Here is a 17,905-nt window from a genome sequence, read left to right as displayed (position 1 = left end):
TTTACCGAGTTGATGACCTTCCAGCAGCAGTTGATATTTGTCTCGGTGTGTGTCCCTGGAAACAGTCCGTAGAGCACAGAGTCCTGTGTCACAGATCTGTTTGGGATAAACCTTGACCAATACCACTGCATCTCTCTCCAGACCTTCTTTGCAAAGGCACATTCCACAAGGAGGTGTGTGACCGTCTCATTTCCCCCACAGCCACTCCGAGGGCAGCGTGCATTGGTGCAGAGCCTTCGGGTGTGCATGAAGAATCTGACAGGGAGGGCCCTTCTCACCACCAGCCAAGCTAGGTCTTGGTGCTTGTTTGAAAGTTCTGGTGATGAGGCGTTCTGCCAGATGACTCTGGCAGTCTGCTCACGGAACCATCCAACGTCCTCCACGGTCTCCTTTTCCCTGAGGGCCTCGAGGACATTACGTGCTGACCACTGCTTCATTGCCTTGTGGTCAAAGGTGTTTTCCTTCAAAAACTTTTCCACAAAGGACAGGTGGTACGGTACGGTCCAACTACTTGGAGCGTTCCGCGGCAATGAGGCCAGGCCCATCCTTCGCAACACCGGGGACAGGTAGAACCTCAGTATGTAGTGACACTTGGTGTTTGCATACTGGGGGTCCACGCACAGCTTGATGCAGCTGGACACAAAGGTGGCCAACAGGATGAGGGAGGCGTTGGGTACGTTCCGCCCTCCCTTCTCCACAGGTTTGTACATGGTGTCCCTTCGGACACGGTCCATCTTGGATCGCCAGATAAATTTGAAGATGGCCCGGGTGACTGCTGTGGCGTAGGGTCGGGTTATGGGCCAGACCTGCGCCACGTACAGTAGCACCGAGAGTACCTCACACCTGATGACCAGGGTTTTGCCCGCAATGGAGAGGGAGCGTTGCTCCCACCAGCCCAGTTTATGTCTTACCTTTCCTATGCGCTCCTCCCAGTTTTTGGTGCACGCCCCAGCAGCTCCGAACCATATCCCCAGCACCTTCAGATAATCTGACCTGACAGTGAAGGGGACAAAGGACCGGTCGGCCCAGTTCCCAAAGAACATGGCCTCGCTCTTGCCCCGGTTTACCTTGGCTCCAGAGGCCAGTTCAAACTGGTCGCAGGTGGTCAAGAGCCTGCGCACAGACGCGGGATCCGAGCAGAAGACGGCAACGTCGTCCATGTACAGGGAGGCCTTGACTTGCATGCCTCCACTGCCTGGGATCGTCACTCCTCTTATACCCGGATCCCTCCTGATGGACTCGGCAAAAGGTTCTATGCAGCACACAAAAAGGGCAGAGGAGAGAGGGCAGCCCTGCCTGACTCCAGATCTGATCTGGAACTTTTCTGATTCCCACCCATTGATTGAGACTGCGCTATAGATGTTTGTGTAGAGCAGTTTGATCCAATTGCGAATTCCCTCCCCAAACCCCATTTTGGAGAGCACATCCATCATGTAGGTGTGCGATATTCTGTCAAAAGCCTTCTCCTGGTCAAGGCTGATGAGGCAAGTGTCCACCCCCCTGTCCTGCACGTAGGCGATCGTATCCCTGAGTAGCGCGAGGCTATCAGAGATCTTCCTGCCGGGTACAGCACAGGTCTGGTCAGGGTGGATCACCGACTCCAGAGCAGACCTGACCCGATTGGCGATGACCTTTGCTAGAATTTTGTAGTCCACATTCAACAGTGAAATGGGTCGCCAATTTCGAATTTCTTCCCTTTCCCCCTTCTGCTTGTAGATGAGGGTAATGATGCCTTTCCTCATGGACTCTGACATGCTGCCTTCCAGAAGCATACTCTCGTACACTTCCAGCAGGTCTGGGCCCATCCAGTCCCACAGAGCCGAATACAACTCAACCGGTAAGCCGTCGCTTCCGGGAGTTTTACTCGTCTCGAAGGACTTGGCAGCCTTTGTCAGCTCGTCCAGAGTTAGTGGTTTGTCCAGGTTTTCCAGCTCGCTGTCGTCTATGACCTCCGTGATAGTCGACAGGAAGGTCTGGGAAACAGTGCTATCTGTTGGCTTCAGGTCATACAGTCCGGCATAAAAGGATTGGCTGATCCTCAGGATGTCAGACTGCGATGACTTTTCAGAGCCATCTTCTTCCTTCAGGCTGCTGATCACAGAGGTGTCTCTGTGCACCTTTTGGAAGAAGAAGCGTGAGCACTTTTCGTCCTGCTCCACGGAGCGGACTCTGGAACGGAAGATAACCTTGGAGGCCTCCGAGGTGTAGAGCGAGGCTTGCTGGCTCTTCACCTCTTGGAGATCCTCCTTGACATCCACCCCCATCGACTGCAGCTGGAGCAAATTCTGCATACTTTTCTGGAGCCTGGACATGACCCCTCGTCTCTCTCTCACCTTTTGAACGCCCTTGAGGATGAAATACCTCTTGATATTCCCCTTGATTGCTTCCCACCAGAGATGTGGGGCCTCAAAGAGGGGTTTCACGGTTCTCCAACCTTTGTAATCCCTCCTGAGTTCCTCGATGTTCTCAGGGGTCAGCAGTTTTACATTTAGCTTCCACGTCCCCCTGCCTACCCCCTGGTCTTCCTGCAGGTGGCAGTCGGCCAGTAGGAGGCAGTGGTCAGAGAAGAACACCGGCGTTACGTCGGTGGACCTGACCGTGAAAGCTCGGGACACAAAAAAGAAGTCTATCCTGGAGCGGACGGACCCGTCTGGTCGTGACCATGTGTATCTACGCTGCGCGCCGTCTGCAGGGTTGCTGCAGACGTCGAGCAGCTTGGCGTCTTTTACCGTTTCCATCAGGAGTCTGGACGTAGCGTCTAGTTTGCTGTCGGCTTTGCTGGATCGTCCAGCCGCATCGATGATGCAGTTGAAGTCACCACCCAGGATGACCGGCTTGGAGGTGGCCAACAGCAGTGGGAGTTGCTGAAGAACTGCCAGCCGCTCACTTTTTACGGCCGGGGCGTACACATTAATAAGTCTGAGAGGGGTGTTTTTGTATTTCACGTCTGCTACGAGGAGGCGCCCGCCCACCACCTCCTTAACGTCGGAGATGGTGAAGTTGCCTCCCCGCAGCAGAATACCCAGGCCGGATGAGCGGCAGTCGTTTCCTCCTGACCAGATGGATGGCCCGTGGGACCACCAGCTCGACCAGCGCCTGTAGTTGCTGAGGTGCGGAATTCCGCACTCCTGCAGGAACAGTAGGTCAGCTTTTACATTTGCCAAATAGTTGAGTGTGGCTACACACCGCGAAGTATCTTTGATGCTTCGCACATTTATGGATGCAATTTTTAAACCCATTATAAAAAAAGATGGATTTACCAGTCTCAAGAGTCCAGAGTCTATACAGTTGGCTGTTCCAGCTGTTCGATGTTCCCCAGCATGCCGGTGGTGCTCGCAAACTTTAGCACAGTTGCAGGGCTGAGAAAGCTGTTCTGGTCCGTACTGGCCCCGTGATTTTGATGCAGATGCATTGGGGGGGTGGTGTAGCCCTGGGGTTCGTCGTGGCAGTCAGTAGGTGTTGGGGTTGCAGGCCGGTCTTCACCTGGGTTGTTGCTGCTCGTTGCTATCGGGGGTTGGTCTGTGACCTTGTTTCCTTCCCGGTCGGTGGTCTGGGGGGTCTGTGCCTTCCGTTCCACGTTGGTGCTTTGCCTCTTTATCTGAGGCCGATTCTTGTCCTGTTTTCCCTCATCGGATGAGGTGTCGGCACTAAGTGCGCCGGCTGAGAGGTGTCGCTTTTTGCCACTACCCCTCGGGGGGTTCTTTAGTTTGTTTTTTTGTTTTCTCTTACGTTTGTCCCTGTTCACGGTTTCCCAGGGCTCTTTATTCTTTGTCCCATCCTCTTCCTCTTCCATTGAGTGTTCCTCATCAGATGGGGCTGGGGCTGGGTTGTCAGGAGGTGCTGGGGCCTCCTCTTTTTGTTCGGGGCCCTTCTGTTGCTTTTCCTCAATCTGAACCGTGGTGTCTTTTTCGGTGGAGGGTGTATGCACCTCCTCTCTGGTCGCCTTTTTAACTCCGCTGCTGATGATTTCAGCGTATGTCGCCCCGCGTTTCGGGCAGGCCCTGTAAAGATGGCCGGCCTCCCCACACAGGTTGCAGCACTTGTCTTCCTTGCAGTCCTTAGTCATGTGTCCCTCCTGCCTGCAGTTCTTGCAGAAGGTCACACTGCAGTTTGCGGCAACATGCCCCGTTTTGCCACAGGTATGGCATACTCGTGGCTGTCCCACGTAGTAGAGGTAGCCACGATTTACTCCAATAGCGAAATTGGAGGGGGGATGCAGGATGGCTCCGTTGCTGTCCGTTCTTAGGGTCACCTTGACCTGGTGCTCACTTGTCCAGATGCCGAAGGTGTCTTTCACTTGCACGCTGTCACTTTTCAGCTCAGCGTACCTGGCGAGGAACGTGAGCACATCAGATACAGGGACGTGGGGGTTGTACGTGTGCAGTGTAACAACCCGATTTCGCTGTGCCGGTGGCGTAAACAGAGGTTCCGCAGTCAGGATCGACAAGGGACTCTGGTTACCTTTTTCCTTGAAGACGTTCAAGAATTTGATGCACGCTGTGACGCTCTTGAAGGTGACATCAAAGAAACCATTCTTGGGGAAGTTTTGCAAGCAGAAGATCTCTGTTGCTTTAAACCCACAGCACTCGAGCAGCACCTTCTTCACGAAGTGTTTCCGGTCCAAAGGTGACTCTCCATCCGTTTTCTTCACTGTGACTCGGACAGTGTTTCGCACGCCCCAGCTTGGTGGTCGGGATGCAGCTGCATCCATAGCTCGTACGTTGGGTGTGAAACTGTATCGGCGTTAGGCCTAAACCCGAGGTTTAGGCCAGCATGTAGATCCACCAATAGCAGCCAAGCTCCAAACGTTTCGTCTTTGGCGACTTCAATCCCTCCGAGTTCTCCAATCCACGATCGTCATCGAAATCCTCAGCTTCCCTCGATCAAATGAGACTACACTTGATCTTAGCCAAAAGGCCGAGAAGCGATAGCCCATATTTTCCGGCAATGGCTCTTGTCCTCCTCGTCCACCGACATTCAGGTGCACCTTGCTGCGCTCGACTGTGCTTTGGAACTTTTAGTCTACGCTCACTGTTGGTCAAGAGACATCCAGCTTGGCCGAGCACGGTGGAGTCTGAGCATGCAGAACCAGTAAAACACAACAGGAAGACATCGTCTGGCAAGCCGTCACCTGTCGTCACCAGATGAAATGGAGACGCTGTGAAGGCCAGTGACACCCAACGGAGAGAGTCGAAGAAATCTCCACCTTTGCCGAACAAAGGACAATCCGTGCAAGCAGCAAGTACTGGCGGTATCCAACAGGGGGCAATGTCTAGTCTCCCTGAGCTCCACCCTAGCGTGTTGGTCGTGGAGTCAGGAGAACGAAAAGAGACGCCGTGAAGGTATACCTACATCCAAAGAGAATGCCGTTCAGTCTGTCGCCACACTTCCCCGTTGTGCAGGATGAAGGGATGTGGTAACTGAAGTGAGGAGAAGGCAAGTCGGCATCCGAGGGTGAAGGTGAGTGGACTGTAAAGAGCAGCAGGAAATCTGTGTGGCATATTAGCTGAAAACGAAGCCTGGCTGCCAAAAATCCGCGAGTCCACCGGCTCACAACATTCGTGCACGAAGCTCCCGCCAGCAGAAAAGCTAGCAATGCTTTGGAGCCTGAAAGGCCTTAAATTGGTCAGGATGAGACAACTGGACAAGAGAGAAGAGGGGAAGCCAGGTTTTGCGGCATTTTCTGCTTTTATACATTTTGCACCCCAAAGCGGGGAGAGGGCACCATCCCTGGAAGCACTGCAAGACCAGGTTGATGCGTGGAGCGGAAGGAGCAAGCCCCTGAACCATCTCCGAGTCCTAAAAATCAATTTAATAATCGGTCCCCAGATTGAGAACATATCAGATATTAAACTGATAAGAACAGATACTACACTTGATCTGAGCCAAAAGGCCGAGAAGCGATAGCCCATATTTTCCGGCAATGGCTCTTGTCCTCCTCGTCCACCGACATTCAGGTGCACCTTGCTGCGCTCGACTGTGCTTTGGAACTTTTAGTCTACGCTCACTGTTGGTCAAGAGACATCCAGCTTGGCCGAGCACGATGGAGTCTGAGCATGCAGAACAAGTGAAACACAACAGGAAGACATCGTCTGGCAAGCCGTCACCTGTCGTCACCAGATGAAATGGAGACGCTGTGAAGGCCAGTGACACCCAACGGAGAGAGTCGAAGAAATCTCCACCTTTGCCGAACAAAGGACAATCCGTGCAAGCAGCAAGTACTGGCGGTATCCAACAGGGGGCAATGTCTAGTCTCCCTGAGCTCCACCCTAGCGTGTTGGTCGTGGAGTCAGGAGAACGAAAAGAGACGCCGTGAAGGTATACCTACATCCAAAGAGAATGCCGTTCAGTCTGTCGCCACACTTCCCCGTTGTGCAGGATGAAGGGATGTGGTAACTGAAGTGAGGAGAAGGCAAGTCGGCATCCGAGTGTGAAGGTGAGTGGCCTGTAAAGAGCAGCAGGAAATCTGTGTGGCATATCAGCTGAAAACGGAGCCTGGCTGCCGCAAGTCCGCGAGTCCATCGGCTCACAACATTCGTGCACGAAGCTCCCACCAGCAGAAAAGCTAGCAATGCTTTGGAGCCTGAAAGGCCTTAAATTGGTCAGTATGAGACAACTGGACAAGAGAGAAAAGGGGAAGCCAGGTTTTGCGGCATTTTCTGCTTTTATACATTTTGCGCCCCTAAGCGGGGAGAGGACACCATTCCTGGAAGCACTGCAAGACCGGGTTGATGCGTGGAGCGGAAGGAGCAAGCCCCTGAACCATCTCCGAGTCCTAAAAATCAATTTAATATTCGGTCCCCAGATTGAGGACATATCAGATATTAAACTGATAAGAACAGATACTACACTTGATCTGAGCCAAAAGGCCGAGAAGCGATAGCCCATATTTTCCGGCAATGGCTCTTGTCCTCCTCGTCCACCGACATTCAGGTGCACCTTGCTGCGCTCGACTGTGCTTTGGAACTTTTAGTCTACGCTCACTGTTGGTCAAGAGACATCCAGCTTGGCCGAGCACGGTGGAGTCTGAGCATGCAGAACCAGTAAAACACAACAGGAAGACATCGTCTGGCAAGCCGTCACCTGTCGTCACCAGATGAAATGGAGACGCTGTGAAGGCCAGTGACACCCAACGGAGAGAGTCGAAGAAATCTCCACCTTTGCCGAACAAAGGACAATCCGTGCAAGCTGCAAGTACTGGCGGTATCCAACAGGGGGCAATGTCTAGTCTCCCTGAGCTCCACCCTAGCGTGTTGGTCGTGGAGTCAGGAGAACGAAAAGAGACGCCGTGAAGGTATACCTACATCCAAAGAGAATGCCGTTCAGTCTGTCGCCACACTTCCCCGTTGTGCAGGATGAAGGGATGTGGTAACTGAAGTGAGGAGAAGGCAAGTCGGCATCCGACTGTGAAGGTGAGTGGCCTGTAAAGAGCAGCAGGAAATCTGTGTGGCATATCAGCTGAAAACGGAGCCTGGCTGCCGCAAGCCCGCGAGTCCATCGGCTCGCAACATTCGTGCACGAAGCTCCAGCCAGCAGAAAAACTAGCAATGCTTTGGAGCCTGAAAGGCCTTAAATTGGTCAGGATGAGACAACTGGAGAAGAGAGAAAAGGGGAAGCCAGGTTTTGCGGCATTTTCTGCTTTTATACATTTTGCGCCCCAAAGCGGGGAGAGGGCACCATTCCTGGAAGCACTGCAAGACCGGGTTGATGCGTGGAGCGGAAGGAGCAAGCCCCTGAACCATCTCCGAGTCCTAAAAATCAATTTAATATTCGGTCCCCAGATTGAGGACATATCAGATATTAAACTGATAAAAACAGATACTACACTTGATCTGAGCCAAAAGGCCGAGAAGCGATAGCCCATATTTTCCGGCAATGGCTCTTGTCCTCCTCGCCCACCGACATTCAGGTGCACCTTGCTGCGCTCGACTGTGCTTTGGAACTTTTAGTCTACGCTCACTGTTGGTCAAGAGACATCCAGCTTGGCCGAGCACGGTGGAGTCTGAGCATGCAGAACCAGTAAAACACAACAGGAAGACATCGTCTGGCAAGCCGTCACCTGTCGTCACCAGATGAAATGGAGACGCTGTGAAGGCCAGTGACACCCAACGGAGAGAGTCGAAGAAATCTCCACCTTTGCCGAACAAAGGACAATCCGTGCAAGCAGCAAGTACTGGCGGTATCCAACAGGGGGCAATGTCTAGTCTCCCTGAGCTCCACCCTAGCGTGTTGGTCGTGGAGTCAGGAGAACGAAAAGAGACGCCGTGAAGGTATACCTACATCCAAAGAGAATGCCGTTCAGTCTGTCGCCACACTTCCCCGTTGTGCAGGATGAAGGGATGTGGTAACTGAAGTGAGGAGAAGGCAAGTCGGCATCCGAGGGTGAAGGTGAGTGGACTGTAAAGAGCAGCAGGAAATCTGTGTGGCATATTAGCTGAAAACGGAGCCTGGCTGCCAAAAATCCGCGAGTCCACCGGCTCACAACATTCGTGCACGAAGCTCCCGCCAGCAGAAAAGCTAGCAATGCTTTGGAGCCTGAAAGGCCTTAAATTGGTCAGGATGAGACAACTGGACAAGAGAGAAAAGGGGAAGCCAGGTTTTGCGGCATTTTCTGCTTTTATACATTTTGCACCCCAAAGCGGGGAGAGGGCACCATCCCTGGAAGCACTGCAAGACCAGGTTGATGCGTGGAGCGGAAGGAGCAAGCCCCTGAACCATCTCCGAGTCCTAAAAATCAATTTAATAATCGGTCCCCAGATTGAGAACATATCAGATATTAAACTGATAAGAACAGATTTTTTTTTTTTTTTTTTTTTTTATTCAAAAAAATATACTTTATTCATAAAAATTTATCATGAGCATTTCAGAAACATTTCAAATTGTCTTGACTGTACATTTTCGGCAGGGTTACATGTTGCCTTGACTTTCTTTCATTCAATTATGATATTGTCGTACAAATATCACTCTTTACATTACAATTCCTTCTTAAATATTTACAGTGGCATGTTTGTTTTATACATTGGAGTGTTGGTTGCCCAGACCGAGGTGCTTTACACTGTTACGCGCCCCTCGGTGTACGTTTGCTGGAAAGACTTTACACTGTGGTCTTTCCCCATTGCGCCTTGGCGGCAGCTGCCCCAAGCTTGAGTGCGTCCCTCAGCACGTAGTCCTGGACCTTGGAATGTGCCAGTCTGCAACACTCGGTCGAGGACAATTCTTTGCACTGGAAGATCAGCAAGTTTTGGGCAGACCAAAGAGCGTCTTTTACCGAGTTGATGACCTTCCAGCAGCAGTTGATATTTGTCTCGGTGTGTGTCCCTGGAATCAGTCCGTAGAGCACAGAGTCCTGTGTCACAGATCTGTTTGGGATAAACCTTGACAAATACCACTGCATCTCTCTCCAGACCTTCTTTGCAAAGGCACATTCCACAAGGAGGTGTGTGACCGTCTCATTTCCCCCATAGCCACTCCGAGGGCAGCGTGCATTGGTGCAGAGCCTTCGGGTGTGCATGAAGAATCTGACAGGGAGGGCCCTTCTCACCACCAGCCAAGCTAGGTCTTGGTGCTTGTTTGAAAGTTCTGGTGATGAGGCGTTCTGCCAGATGACTCTGGCAGTCTGCTCAGGGAACCATCCAACGTCCTCCACGGTCTCTTTTTCCATGAGGGCCTCGAGGACATTACGTGCTGACCACTGCTTCATTGCCTTGTGGTCAAAGGTGTTTTCCTTCAAAAACTTTTCCACAAAGGACAGGTGGTACGGTACGGTCCAACTACTTGGAGCGTTCCGCGGCAATGAGGCCAGGCCCATCCTTCGCAACACCGGGGACAGGTAGAACCTCAGTATGTAGTGACACTTGGTGTTTGCGTACTGGGGGTCCACGCTCAGCTTGATGCAGCTGGACACAAAGGTGGCCAACAGGGTGAGGGAGGCGTTGGGTACGTTCCGCCCTCCCTTCTCCAGAGGTTTGTACATGGTGTCCCTTTGGACACGGTCCATCTTGGATCGCCAGATAAATTTGAAGATGGCCCGGGTGACTGCTGTGGCGTAGGCTCGGGTTATGGGCCAGAACTGCGCCACGTACAGTAGCACCGAGAGTACCTCACACCTGATGACCAGGGTTTTGCCCGCAATGGAGAGGGAGCGTTGCTCCCACCAGCCCAGTTTCTGTCTTACCTTTCCTATGCGCTCCTCCCAGTTTTTGGTGCACGCCCCAGCAGCTCCGAACCATATCCCCAGCACCATCAGATAATCGGACCTGACAGTGAAGGGGACAAAGGACCGGTCGGCCCAGTTCCCAAAGAACATGGCCTCGCTCTTGCCCCGGTTTACCTTGGCTCCAGAGGCCAGTTCAAACTGGTCGCAGGTGGTCAAGAGCCTGCGTACAGACGCAGGATCCGAGCAGAAGACGGCAACGTCGTCCATGTACAGGGAGGCCTTGACTTGCATGCCTCCACTGCCTGGGATCGTCACTCCTCTTATACGCGGATCCCTCCTGATGGACTCGGCAAAAGGTTCTATGCAGCACACAAAAAGGGCAGAGGAGAGAGGGCAGCCCTGCCTGACTCCAGATCTGATCTGGAACTTTTCTGATTCCCACCCATTGATTGAGACTGCGCTATAGATGTTTGTGTAGAGCAGTTTGATCCAATTGCGAATTCCCTCCCCAAACCCCATTTTGGAGAACACATCCATCATGTAGGTGTGCGATATTCTGTCAAAAGCCTTCTCCTGGTCAAGGCTGATGAGGCAAGTGTCCACCCCCCTGTCCTGCACGTAGGCGATCGTATCCCTGAGTAGCGCGAGGCTATCAGAGATCTTCCTGCCGGGTACAGCACAGGTCTGGTCAGGGTGGATCACCGACTCCAGAGCAGACCTGACCCGATTGGCGATGACCTTTGCTAGAATTTTGTAGTCCACATTCAACAGTGAAATGGGTCGTCAATTTCGAATTTCTTCCCTTTCCCCCTTCTGCTTGTAGATGAGGGTGATGATGCCTTTCCTCATGGACTCTGACATGCTGCCTTCCAGAAGCATACTCTCATACACTTCCAGCAGGTCTGGGCCCATCCACTCCCACAGAGCCGAATACAACTCAACCGGTAAGCCGTCGCTTCCGGGAGTTTTACTCGTCTCGAAGGACTTGGCGGCCTTTGTCAGCTCGTCCAGAGTTAGTGGTTTGTCCAGGTTTTCCAGCTCGCTGTCGCCTATGACCTCCGTGATAGTCGACAGGAAGGTCTGGGAAACAGTGCTATCTGTTGGCTTCAGGTCATACAGTCCGGCATAAAAGGATTGGCTGATCCTCAGGATGTCAGACTGCGATGACTTTTCAGAGCCATCTTCTTCCTTCAGGCTGCTGATCACAGAGGTCTCTCTGTGCACCTTTTGGAAGAAGAAGCGTGAGCAGTTTTCGTCCTGCTCCACGGAGCGGACTCTGGAACGGAAGATAACCTTGGAGGCATCCGAGGCTTGCTAGCTCTTCACCTCTTGGAGATCCTCCTTGACATCTACCCCCATCGACTGCAGCTGGAGCACATTTTGCATACTTTTCTGGATCCTGGACATGACCCCTCGTCTCTCTCTCACCTTTTGAACGCCCTTGAGGATGAAAAACCTCTTGATATTCCCCTTGATTGCTTCCCACCAGAGATGCGGGGCCTCAAAGAGGGGTTTCACGGTTCTCCAACCATTGTAATCCCTCCTGAGTTCCTCGATGTTCTCAGGGGTCAGCAGTTTTACATTTAGCTTCCATGTCCCCCTGCCTACCCCCTGGTCTTCCTGCAGGTGGCAGTCGGCAAGTAGGAGGCAGTGGTCAGAGAAGAACACCGGCGTTACGTCGGTGGACCTGACCGTGAAAGCTCGGGACACAAAAAAGAAGTCGATCCTGGAGCGGACGGACCCGTCTGGCCATGGCCATGTGTATCTACGCTGCGCGCCGTCTGCAGGGTTGCTGCAGACGTCGAGCAGCTTGGCGTCTTTTACCGTTTCCATCAGGAGTCTGGACGTAGCGTCTAGTTTGCTGTCGGCTTTGCTGGATCGTCCAGCCGCATCGATGATGCAGTTGAAGTCACCACCCAGGATAACCGGCTTGGAGGTGGCCAACAGCAGTGGGAGTTGCTGAAGGACTGCCAGCCGCTCACTTTTTACGGCCGGGGCGTACACATTAATAAGTCTGAGAGGGGTGTTTTTGTATTTCACGTCTGCTACGAGGAGGCGCCCGCCCACCACCTCCTTAACGTCAGAGATGGTGAAGTTGCCTCCCCGCAGCAGAATACCCAGGCCGGAGGAGCGGCAGTCGTTTCCTCCTGACCAGCTGGATGGCCCGTGGGACCACCAGCTCGACCAGCGCCTGTAGTTGCTGAGGTGCGGAATTCCGCACTCCTGCAGGAACAGTAGGTCAGCTTTTGCATTTGCCAAATAGTTGAGTGTGGCTACAGACCGCGAAGTATCTTTGATGCCTCGCACATTTATGGATGCAATTTTTAAACCCATTATAAAAAGGTAGATTTACCAGTCTCAAGAGTCCAGAGTCTATACAGTTGGCTGTTCCAGCTGTTGAATGTTCCCCAGCATGCCGGTCGTGCTCGCAAACTTTAGCACAGGTGCAGGGCTGAGGAAGCTGTTCTGGTCCGTACTGGCCCCGTGGTTTTGATGCAGATGCATTGGGGGGGGGGGTGTATTCCTGGGGTTCGTCGTGGCAGTCAGTAGGTGTTGGGGTTGCAGGCCGGTCTTCACCTGGGTTGTTGCTGCTCGTTAGTTTCGGGGGTTGGTCTGTGACCTTGTTTTCTTCCCGGTCGGTGGTCTGGAGGGTCTGTGCCTCCCGTTCCACGTTGGTGCTTTGTCTGTTTATTTGAGGCCGATTCTTGTCCTGTTTTCCCTCATCGGATGAGGTGTCGGCGCTAAGTGCGCCGGCTGAAAGGTGTCGCTTTTTGCCACTACCCCTCGGGGGGTTCTTCAGTTTGTTTTTTTGTTTCCGCTTTCGTTTGTCCCTGTTCACTGTTTCCCAGGGCTCTTTATTCTTTGTCCCATCCTCTTCCTCTTCCATTGAGTGTTCCTCATCAGATGGGGCTGGGGCTGGGTTGTCAGGAGGTGCTGGGGCCTCCTCTTTTTGTTGGGGGCCCTTCTGTTGCTTTTCCTCATTCTGAGCCGTGGTGTCTTTTTCGGTGGAGGGTGGATGCACCTCCTCTCTGGTCGCCTTTTTAACTCCGCTGCTGATGATTTGAGCGTATGTCGCCCCGCGTTTCGGGCAGGCCCTGTAAAGATGGCCGGCCTCCTCACACAGGTTGCAGGACTTGTCTTCCTTGCATTCCTTAGTCATGTGTCACTCCTGCCTGCAGTTTTTGCAGAAGGTCACACTGCAGTTTGCTGCAACATGCCCCGTTTTGCCACAGGTGTGGCATACTCGTGGCTGTCCCACGTAGTAGAGGTAGCCACGATTTGCTCCAATAGCGAAACTGGAGGGGGGATGCAGGATGGTTCATTTGCTGTCTGTTCATAGAGTCACCTTGACCTGGTGCTCACTTGTCCAGATGCCGAAGGTGTCTTTCACTTGCACGCTGTCACTTTTCAGTTCAGCGTACCTGGCGAGGAACGTCGGCACATCAGACACAGGGACGTGGGGGTTGTACGTGTGCAGTGTAACAACCCGATTTCGCTGCGACGGTAGCGTAAACAGAGGATCCACAGTCAGGATCGACAAGGGACTCTGGTTACCTTTTTCCTTGAAGACAATCAAGAATTTGATGCACGCTGCGACGCTCTTGAAGGTGACATCAAAAAAAACATTGTTGGGGAAGTTTTGCAAGCAGAAGATCTCTGTTGCTTTGAACCCTCAACACTCGAGCAGCACCCTCTTCACGAAATGTTTCCTGTCCACAGGTGACTCTTCTTCCGTTTTCTTCACTGTGACTCGGACAGTGTTTCGCACTCCCCAGCCTGGTGGTCGGGATGAAGCTGCATCCATAGCTCGTACGTTGGGTCTGAACTGTATCGGCGTTAGGCCTAAACCAGAGGTTTAGGCCAGTATGCAGATCCACCAATAGCAGCCGGGCTCCAAACGTTTCCTCTTTGACGACTTCAATCCCTCCGAGTTCTCCAATCCACGATCGTCATCGAGATCCTCAGCTTCCCTCGATCAAATGAGACTACACTTGATCTCAGCCAAAAGGCCGAGAAGCGATAGCCAATATTTTCCGGCTATGGCTCTTGTCCTCCTCGTCCACCGACATTCAGGAGCACCTTGCTGCGCTCGACTGTGCTTTGGAACTTTTAGTCTACGGTCACTGTTGGTCAAGAGACCTCCAGCTTGACCGAGCACGGTGGAGTCTGTGCATGCAGAACCAGTAAAACACAACAGGAAGACATCGTCTGGCAAGCCGCCCCCTGTCGTCACCAGATTAAATGGAGACGCTGTGAAGGCCCAGTGACACCCAACGGAGGGAGTCGAAAAAATCTCCACCTTTGCCGAACAAAGGGCAATCCGTGCAAGCAGCAAGTACTGGCGGAATCCAACAGACGGCAATGTCTAGTCTCCCTGAGCTCCACCCTGGCGTGTTGGTCGTGGAGTCAGGAAAACGAAAAGAGACGCCGTAAAGGTATACCTACATCCAAATCAGGATGCCGTTCAGTCTATCGCCACACTTCCCCGTTGTGCAGGATGAAGGGATGTGTTTACTGAAGTGAGGAGAAGGCAAGTCGGCATCCGAGGGTGAGAGTGAGTGGCCTGTAAAAAGCAGCAGGAAATCTGTTTGGCATATCAGCTGAAATCGGAGCCTGGCTGCCGCAAGTCCGCGAGCCCATAGGCTCACGACATTAGTGCGCGAAGCGCCCGCCAGCAGAAAAGCTAGCAATGCTCTGGAGCCTGAAAATTTTTTAATTGGTCAGGATGAGACAACTGGACAAGACAGAAGAGGGGAAGCCAGGTTTTGCGCCATTTTCTGCTTTTGCTCTATTTGTGCCCAAAGCGGGGTGAAGGCACTATTCCTGGAAACATTGCAAGACCAGGTTGATGCCTGGAGCGGAGCAAGAAAGCCCCTGAACCATCTCCGTGTCCCAAAAATCAATTTAATATTCGGTCCCCCGAAGGGGACATTCCAGATATTAAACTGATAAGAACAGATACTACACTTGATCTGAACCAAAAGGCCGAGATGCGATAGCCCATGTTTTCCGGCTATATCCCGAGTTATCCTTTTACCCTTAATGAGCTGGTAAAATTACTTAGGATGTTCGTTCATTTTACCTGCCTGTATCCTTTCATGTACCGTTTTTGCTCTCCTAATTTCCTTAAGTTCCCAGTCCACATTGCGACCCCGGCCCCGGGTCACTGGCCGCGTGGAGTTTGCACATTCTCCCCGGTTCTGCGTGAGTCTCACCCCACAACTCAAAGATGTGAGAGGTCGGTGGATTAGCCACCATAAATTGGAAAAATAATTGACTACTCTAAATTTTAAGAACTGTGTATTTCAATGTAAAACAAAAAAGAGGCTGTCAGAGACCCCAGAGATTGTCCTACACGGTGAATCTGTGCAGTGCAGAGTCCAGGAGGCTGCAATCCGGTGTCACAGTAGTTTGCACGCTTGCCTCAGCGCGCCAGCAACCCAGGTTCAATTCCAGCCTCGGATGTCTGTCCATGTGGAGTTTGCACTTTCTCTGACACGGTTTCCTCTGGGTTCTCTGTTTTCCTCCTACAGTCCAAATATGTGCAAGTCAGGTGGATTCGCCGTGCTAAATTGCCCTTTAGGTTAGTTTGGGTTGCGAGAATGTGGATAGGGTGGCGGTGTGGGCTTAAATAGGTCGCTCTTTCTAAGGGCTGGTGCAGACTCGTTGGGCCGAATGACCCGCCTTCCGCTCTGTCGGGATTCTATGATTCTATAAAGAATCGTAACCTGCATTCGAGCCTGACGTGGGATTTCGAAACAATCCAAGGCGAATGGCACAGGCAGATTGGCTTCTGAAGTCCAGCTTGGGTCAGTGGGTGTGGACAGTGGTTGGGAAATGAAACACATACATGTTCGGCTGCAGGGCAGGTGCATGTGTCCGTTGGAGCACCAGGTTAGAACGGAAGAGCGAAATATTACTCCAGACTATATCTGGATGTGTTCAGCAGAGTGCACTGGGGACACGCAGATCTCGTACAGCTCAGCTTGATCTGTTTTTATGAACAATAGAGCCAAAAATGACACAGAAAAGTCAGTCCAAAGTATATCTCGACGTAGTGCACTGATGTGTGAACAGCAGTGTGGATAGGAAGGCAGAATTGCCCTTCTAAAGTTCACCAGCTTCTTCAATATAGAACAGTCGGCTGGATAGGAAAACAATTATTCTTCCTGAGCATTGCTGGATATGGTATTGTGGAAAGTCCGGTGGATTGGGACACTAACTAAGGTGGGATTTATGCAGTCGAGCAATTGGGGGCAGAGGATCTATCCATTTCTATCTTTTAAAAAAAATCTTTATGACGTTGAAGACTTGTTTAAATTCCCCCTAACCTCCTGCGCTCCAGAAAGACGAATCCCAGCTTCTACACACAACTGGGTTGCAGGACAGCCACATCCATCGTCACACGGATGTGTGGGGCGGGCGGGACCATGAGGAACGAGGGCTCACCACTGCGCTATCCTTCTCCCAGTTTTACTGGTGCTTCCTGTCCCATTTTCAGCCTGTCTCACAACTGGCGTGTCCCGTCCATCGATGAACTGTTTCATCCCTAAGCTGAGGGCTTGTAGGTGAATAGCCCCCGGTAGAAGGTCTCAAATGCCTCGTAGACATTTTTTGGCTCTGCCACTGGATTCGGTCTGCTGCTTCTAATCTGAGCTATTACCCCCGTGGCTGCCTGCTTTCTCAGCTGGCGAACCAGCAGTGGCTGGCTTTATCTCCGTGTTCGTAAAGGGTCTCCCGTACCTGGCGGAGTTGCTGCAATGCTTCCCTCGTGGAGAGCAGATCAAAGTCCATTTGTAGCTTTTTCCTCTCCGCCAGGAGTTCTTTGGTCGGGCCCTCAGAGTATCGCCTGTCGACCTCCAGTATGGAGTCCACAACTGTCGCCTAGCCGCCCTCTCTACCTTGTCTCTACGTGCGTTCTTGGCCATGATCTCACTCCTGATCACAGCCTTCGTGGCCTCCCAGAGCGTGAAGGGCGGGACTTTTAGTTATTAATAATATAGTCATCTGTGGCCTGTGATATTTTCTTGCACAAAGCATTCTGGGCAAGTCGGGCCATGTCCAACCTCCATGTGGGGGGCGTGGTAGCAGGCATTGAGCAAAACGTATTAATCTGGCTGCATATTAATATGGAACCATATTGATATGGAACAGCATTAATGTGGCTGGATATTAATATGGAACATTATTCACATGGAGCAGTATTAATATGGCTGCATATTAACTTGGAACCGTATTAATATGGAATAGTATTAATATGGCTGAATATTAATATGGAACAGTACTAATATGGAACAGTATTAATATGGAACCATATCTTCACAGCTCCAGGGTCCCAAATTTGATTCCTAGCTTGGGTCACTCTCTTTGCGGAGCCTGCATGTTCTCCTGGTGTCTGCGTGCATTTCCTGCTGGTGCTCCGGTTTCCTCCCACAAGGCCAGAAAGACGTGCTTGTTAGGTGAATTGGACATTCTGAATTCTCCCTCTGTGTACCCGAACAGGCGCCAGAATGTGGCGACGAAGGGCTTTTCACAGTAACTTCGTTGTTGTGTTAATGTAAGACTACTTGTGACAAAGATAATTATTATTAATATGGAATGTGGCTGGATGTTAATATGGAACTGTATTACTATGGAACAGTGTTAATATAGCCGGATATTAAAATGGCCAGATATTAATATGGAACAGTACTAATATGGAACAGCGTTAACATGGCTGGATATTAATATGTAACAGTGATCATATAG

The 17,905-nt window shown here is 51.8% G+C and overlaps 5 non-coding genes across 5 annotated transcripts; all 5 read right to left on the bottom strand.

Moving 5' to 3' along the window:
• Positions 1-5,714: 5,714 nt before the first annotated feature.
• LOC140397442 (U2 spliceosomal RNA) lies at positions 5,715-5,905 on the bottom strand. Its single transcript, XR_011936881.1, has one exon. It is a non-coding gene; the product is annotated as a U2 spliceosomal RNA (small nuclear RNA).
• Positions 5,906-6,690: 785 nt separating this feature from the next.
• On the bottom strand, positions 6,691-6,881 carry LOC140397487 (U2 spliceosomal RNA). Its single transcript, XR_011936923.1, has one exon. It is a non-coding gene; the product is annotated as a U2 spliceosomal RNA (small nuclear RNA).
• A 785-nt stretch (positions 6,882-7,666) lies between these two features.
• Positions 7,667-7,857, bottom strand: LOC140397550 (U2 spliceosomal RNA). The gene has a single exon (XR_011936985.1). It is a non-coding gene; the product is annotated as a U2 spliceosomal RNA (small nuclear RNA).
• A 785-nt stretch (positions 7,858-8,642) lies between these two features.
• On the bottom strand, positions 8,643-8,832 carry LOC140397221 (U2 spliceosomal RNA). Its single transcript, XR_011936769.1, has one exon. It is a non-coding gene; the product is annotated as a U2 spliceosomal RNA (small nuclear RNA).
• Positions 8,833-14,964: 6,132 nt separating this feature from the next.
• LOC140397099 (U2 spliceosomal RNA) lies at positions 14,965-15,154 on the bottom strand. The gene has a single exon (XR_011936696.1). It is a non-coding gene; the product is annotated as a U2 spliceosomal RNA (small nuclear RNA).
• Positions 15,155-17,905: the final 2,751 nt, after the last annotated feature.

The sequence above is a fragment of the Scyliorhinus torazame genome, chromosome 20, assembly GCF_047496885.1.
Source record: "Scyliorhinus torazame isolate Kashiwa2021f chromosome 20, sScyTor2.1, whole genome shotgun sequence".
Classification (NCBI taxonomy): domain Eukaryota; kingdom Metazoa; phylum Chordata; class Chondrichthyes; order Carcharhiniformes; family Scyliorhinidae; genus Scyliorhinus; species Scyliorhinus torazame.
This window is presented reverse-complemented; position numbering and strand designations above follow the sequence as displayed.